The 6,921-nt window shown below is 40.9% G+C and overlaps 1 pseudogene; it reads right to left on the bottom strand.

The window, feature by feature from the left end:
• The window catches only part of LOC102199315 (uncharacterized), a 180,049-nt pseudogene extending 179,247 nt beyond the window's left edge, over positions 1-802 (bottom strand).
• Positions 803-6,921: the final 6,119 nt, after the last annotated feature.

The following is a 6,921-nucleotide window of genomic DNA, read 5'->3' as shown; positions in this document are numbered from 1 at the left end:
TGTGTGTGTGTGTGTGTGTGTGTGTGTGTGTGTGTGTGTGTGTATGTGTGTGTGTGGACATTAAACTTCACTATCATGTTATTTTTCATTTCATGCTGTCACAGTTGATGTACATTTTTTTTCTGTAAAATGAGTTACTATTAAAGATAAAATGACTGCACGAAAGTGTAAAGTGTCTGTTTTTGGCTAATACAGTGAATGAAATGCCTGATAAGTGAAGGCACCTCATCACGCTAATGCAAAAGTCCTATAAATTTGGTGATGCTGCAAAATAATGCAAAAGTTCCCTCAGTGACCTTATAGGGATATTAAAGTGTTAGCTACTGTGGTAAAAGTGGAACAGCAAATCTCTGATGGCAGACAAATATTTTTTAAAGATATGAACCGCAGTTTGTGTTCTTGGCTGCGATGGCATGGCGATGTGAAATTGGATGTTACATAATAGTAAAGTTTGTAGATTATCATGTAATATGCAGATTTTTTCATTGTATTTGCGAGTTCTGAATATTTCGCTTCCCTTCAAAACAATAATATTCAGTCACTTTAAGTACTATTTTATTTTATTTATCAAATTAATTTCCCCCATTACACATGAAGTCACAGTTTAGAGCCAGAACCAAATATAGAAAATGTTTATATTTTTAGGTCAATTTGTTTCGTATTATACAAAAAAAACCCCAAGATTATCTAAATTCAGTTAAAAAATAGATTTCACCTACATTTTTATGTGCCCAATATGCACCCAACAGTATCCAGCTGCGAAAAGCCACAGCAAACTAGGTCCTCCTTGTTACCTCGCCATGTCCGCGCCCCTGAACCGTAGTAAGGAGACCTCTGGCAATTATTTCGGATCCCGTGACTGGCTCGTAGTCGATAACTAGCTTACTGCGCGGGCCAACTTTGCGATTGAAGAGACAGAAGGAGCCAGTGGAAACTTCTTCACCGGAACTTTATTTTCTTCAGAGGCACAAACACCGTGCACAGTGGGCTTCTAACACTTTACTCACAACGGGCATCGCCGACACATCTCTGGCTGCCGTGGGAGTTATTATATTTATTTTTTTATGCCTTTCTTTTCCTTTTTTGGTAGCCGTTCATAATTCCCCTTTTCCAACTCGCTCCCTCACTCACATACACAGACACCCAGGGGCAGTCCCATGCATCCTTTCTCCACAGTCTGCAATACATTTACCAATAGGCTTCACCCTTAAAGGGCCATATCTGTAACATCCTGTTCACCGCATGCTTCTGAAGATAGAAAGCAAAGAAAAAAGTGAGACAATATAAATGCATGTAAGCGGTTAACGGTTGCAACAAGAACATCAGTTTGTTGCATTCTACCTGAAACATCCTGAGCTTGCAACATAATAAATAAAAAAGGCAGTGACTTGAATAGCAATTGATGTCACACAAGCCTGACTTTGTTAACAGAAACAGGTCAATGGATTTAACCCTAGCATGTGCAAAACTGTTCATAATATGTGGCCACACATTTATCTGTTTTTAATTGCACAGAATTTCAATCTGAGGGCTTTATTTAGCATCCCAAATGACCTCAATTACACAAGAGGATTTTACCACATTGTTTTGAGGACTTTTTTTTTCATTTCTATATTGGTTGTACAATCTCTAATATAAGATGGGGACAAAAAATCAGTTCACCCACGGAAAAAGGATTTAATGATTTTACTTTCTGTGTATTTATTTGTAAATGGGCCAATTGCTTAAAACAATTACTTACACCTACTTAGCTATTTCAGGCTAGAGTATTTGAACAGCTGTGTGGGGAGAATAAACAGATAAAGCCTACAACTAGCATCAGAAAACAATGATGATTGTATTAATGCCCGCACATTCTTTAAACATGCGCTGACACTGTTCGTCTAAAGATAATAAGAAATAAAAAGGAAACATTTAAGAAAATTAATTTCTCTTTATTTCATTAAAAAAGAGTAGGCGGGAAGTTTATTGCCATTGATTTCTGCTGCTCTGCTATTTTGCTACACAACTCTAGCCTTGTGACTGGCTGCTTTCGACTCCATTTTGAAATATAGCAGGAAATGAGAGATGCAACTACGACTACTTTAAATCAACTTGTGACAGAGACTCCACAATCCGATCGTAGCATTAATCGTTAATTGCAGTTGCAATTAATTCATTTAGCAGCACTAAAGGCTAAAGTAGATCTTCATCTCATTTCTTACCATTCAGCGATATTTTTTAACATGTTTTTTTTTTAACTTGGTGTAAGGCTGCAGCTTTCAGAATAATAGCCCTGCCTTGCCTTTTCTCCTTGCTCATCTGTAACTGAACTCATTTTCTATTCACACGCTCAAGAAAATCTTATCAGAGGAGAGTTGTAGGCTTGTAGGCTGGTACAAAAGTTTTAATGATGAAAGTGCCAGCAGCAAATTGCGACATGATTCCCTGGAGTCCATGAGAGGCTTTTTGACAGGGGAAAAAAAGCAAGAAAAAGAAGGGAACAGACTAATTCAGGCAACTGACCTCTACTAAGAAAAAATTAGAAAATAATACTTTTGACAACAAACTTTAAATACTTTCAGTATGGCTAAAAGAATAAAAAAATACATCTTTACTTATCAACTATATAAAACCTCTTAAAGGTGGGGGTTTCTCTTTAGGCTGTGCTATTATTCATGTGCCTACTAATGGAATTAGTTTTCTTAATGCAGATTGAGCACCCCCCCCCCTCCCCTCCTCATCCATCAAACTCATGAAGATGATGAGCAAGAAAAAAGATGGCCTCATTCACTTTATTTATACATACACACCTACAACTAATATTTACACATGGTACTGTTAGATAAACAGTTGCTTAATTGCACTATTCCACAGCTTGTTAAGACTCTCGGTATCCATTAACGTGAGGTAATTAGTCGTAATTTGCATCATTAAAGACAAAACAATAGCATAATCGTTTATGAATACTCAATCAGAGGATAATTACTTAGTCTTGATCTGCATCTTCAGGCTGGAGAGATGCAAAAAAAACTGCAAAGGAGGGTGGGGAGTCTTTGTTCTCTGACTGAAGAACAAGGGGCCTGCCTCTTTTCGTTCCCCCATGAACATACTTTTTCAGCTTTAACAAACCCTGAAATTTGGCTATTTAATTGCTGTTGGCCCAGTTTTTCTTTCTGTTCTTTTTTTTCTTCTTGGTGGAGGAAAGTGTACAACAAAGTTGCTGCTTTTGTCTTGTCTTGTAGCCTGTAAGACTGGAGAATGGCATCTCTCTTTGTTGGGTATAGAAAGTGAGGATCATTAGTTACCGAGAAGACGTAATGAGGGGTACGCTGGAGAGAAATATTGTACTGTTGTACTGTTGCTGCTGTATTTTGGACAAAACCAGTGTGCAGTAGAGTGGCAATTTGTTTCCATCACGTTTCAGTTAAACTCTGTGCTGTTCTGCCTGCAAACAGCCCCACACTAATGACTCTTTTTAAATGCCAGGGTATGAGTATTACTCAGATGATTTTTAGGTTTTCAAAAGAAAAGAAAGGCTGTAAAGATTTTATTGGAAACTGAATTTTTAAAATGTAATCATAAATACTTCATGTTTAAAGTTATGACTGAACGTATTGCATTTCTGAAAATCATTTACCTAAATATGTGTGTTTTGAATTCTCTTTGAAATTGCCCACTAATACAAGTTTGTAATTCCAGAAATTTCTTTTCCCTTTCTTCAAAGTGTATCCAGCATACAAGGAACTTAAATGGACCAAATTATATCTTTGTTGTGCTAGGTTCAGTCGACATTCAAGACGAGTAACCTCAGAAACACATCAAGAAAACAGACGAGATCGAATTTTCTTTCTATTTGGATTTTCTTCCCAACATGTTCTGAAACATTGTCCAGAGTGCCCTCAATTTCACATGTCAAATCTTAAATTGAACCTTGTGAATTAAAAAAAAATTAATTTCAAAGTAATATTTTCAGTGGGATTAATTCAGTACTTAGACACTTGATTATATTTGAGAAGTAAGTAATCATTTGCTTCTGATTCTGTAGACAGATATCTGCTTGAACATGCAGAGTATGTAGGCAAAGTAATGCAGTGTTTGGTGCTGGAAGCTTTCTAGGTTGCACTTGTCTGTCTGTTATATTCAGGATTTTATTAGTCAACCAAATTTAGCAGGATTGTAGAGTAAAATGAGAACTGCATTGTCAAAAAAGCCATCTCAAAACAGTCTGAAATTCTGACAGTTATATAGCTTTTTTTATATACATTAATGGATATACATGTGGCCCGGTCATGGAATGAAACAGGACACAGGAAATACTCTTTTGTGGGCTTTTTTAATCTCCGACTGTACTCGGAGGAGCACAGTTTTAATTCTGTAGTTTTGAGTGAAACGGCAGAATGTAACTATTCCACTGGCTCAGCCTAAAACTGCCTTTCAGGGTCTGAGACAACAATAACTATCATATGTACATGTTAAATTCAAACAGTATAGACAACAGTAGTGACCTGTCAAGAAACAAATACAACAAAAAAAGAGAAAACAAAACAAATAAACACATTGTTTACATCTCACAACTTCGCAGGTCAACTGGCAATAAAGTGCACTGTAAACTCTCTTTTAAACATACATTTCTATGGGAGAACATCATGAACTCACTTCGGTTTCTCCACACAGCTACTGTGCTAGGACAAGTACACACGCAGGAATCACACAGCAAGTGATCTCCCCTCTGAATCAAACAGAAACATACAGAGTTATGCAAAGTGAATAACAGTGTAAACCTAACAACTTTGAAATCTGTTAGGACACTGTCACTACTCACGCCAACCCGCTCTTCAGTCCCTTTCACAGCACGTGACCATTAAACATGCACCCGTCGCGCGTTAAGAACTGTACAGAAATGGTCACAAATATGGAGTCATTGCTAAAGAAACTTAGCTAATTACAGTCTACTACAACACTGGTGACAATATTTTGCAGTATGCTACACTTTTTAGCACATTTACCTCTTGTGTAGCTAGCCACAGAATCTTTTGCAGTCTCTAACTCTCCAGTGCTCCCGCTCACAGTGCTCAGTGTGTGACGCAAACTTGAGTGCATGCGTGCTCTGGCTTACGGCGGCTCTTAAAGGGACAGTATACTCCCAAAACGCGAGGTCTAGTCATCACCATGACAACCCTACAACAGACCTCCAGTAGACAGGCAACCAGTCAAAAACACAATCCCCTCTTTTTAAACCCTTTCCATGCATAGTATTAGTTCACTTGGCTACATTCTCCCCTGCTACGAGTCAACGTCCTCGGTGACCCTCTGCTCATCCACCATTCCCCTGAGTTTGGTGGTGTAGAGAACCATACCGGCTAACACCTGGGAGAGTACATCTGGACTGAAGGATACTGCATTGCATGCTGACCTAGGTAGATTAAATGGGTTTGTGTGGACCCCTGCAGTTTCTCTCCTACTCCTGCGTGTAGCAGGTGTGGGTGGACCTGCCTCCGCTTTCCCTTTCTTTCCTTTCCTAGGAGCTGGAACAGGTTTTGCCACCGGTTCTTCACTGGAGAATCCAATGCTTCCTGGTCCAGGTGAAGTAAGCTGCTGGCTCCACCTCGAGGTCATCAGGGTAGTCGCTGCTCTCCTGCCCTAGCAGATCCTCACCCATATTTTCAGTTCCATTCTCCAATTGGTTTCCAGGCTCGTCGACCATCGGAACCAAGTTCCCAGGTCCCTGAGCCACTGGCAGCTCCATTGGGTACTGGACCTCCTCCATCAAGGCAAACTCTGGATGCTCAACCTCCATATCAGACACTTGGTGCTCATCTGCAGAACTGACTTCCTGGTCACGTAGCCTTGGCTTGGGTGCAGGTATAGACCCCACGCATGGCCTCAAGTTAGATCTGTGGACTCTTTTCACCGGCCCTCCTTCCAGTGGCACTACTGTGTATGTTGTCCCTTGGATATCAACCACTTTATACACAGGGGCTGCCCAGGCATCTTGAATTTTATTCCTTCCAGGTGGTCGGTAACGGAGATACACAAACTGTCCGATGTCAGCAGGTGGACAGAACACCTTTCCTTGCTGCTGAACCACTCTCTCTGTAGCCTTCCGTTCGGCAAATTCTCTGGCTCTGGCATGTGCATTCTGGAGACGCTCCTGATGCACTAATAACCAGTCCAGTTTGTCATCCTTTACTTCTTCCCGGCCCAACAATGCATCAATGGGTAGATGTGGGTGGACCCCAAACAGCAGGTAATGGGGAGAATACCCTGTGGTCGAGTGCGGCGTGACATTGTAAGCATACACCAGCTCTGACAGATGCGCGGGCCAGCACCGCTTCTTCACAGGGGGAAGCGTACAGAGGATGTTGTGCAAAGTCCTGTTGAACCTCTCACAATGAGGGTTACCCTGAGGGTGGTGGGGTGTTGTACGAGTTTTCTTGACTCCATACAGTTTGCATAGCTCAGCAATCACTGCGCTTTCAAAATTCCTGCCCTGGTCTGAGTGCAGGCGCTCTGGTACCCCATATTTCATGAACCACTCTTTCAGGATAATCTTAGCTGTGGTATCTGCTTTTTGATCTCGTGTGGCAAATGCCTGACTGAACTTGGTGAACACATCAGTCATTACAAGAACGTTTTCACAAACATCTGTAGTCCGCTCAAGGTGGTATAATCAACAGCAACAACTTCAAGTGGGCGGGTAGCCAAAAATGGAGCGTGGGGTGCCTGAACTTTGGGTTGAGGCATCTTTGTATACACACACCTCTGACATTTCTTCACCCAGTGCTCAACATCTTCAAACATGCCCCCCCCAGAAACATCTTTGTTTCAACAATCCCAGTGTGCGTTCAATTCCCTGGTGTCCCATGTGATCATGCGCACTCCTGAGCACGGGGCGATCGTGGCTCAAGAGTTGGGAGTTCGCCTTGTAATCGGAAGGTT

This window comes from Pundamilia nyererei, unplaced genomic scaffold, assembly GCF_000239375.1.
Source record: "Pundamilia nyererei isolate P.nyererei 1_Seehausen unplaced genomic scaffold, PunNye1.0 scaffold00195, whole genome shotgun sequence".
Lineage (NCBI taxonomy): Eukaryota > Metazoa > Chordata > Actinopteri > Cichliformes > Cichlidae > Pundamilia > Pundamilia nyererei.
This window is presented reverse-complemented; position numbering and strand designations above follow the sequence as displayed.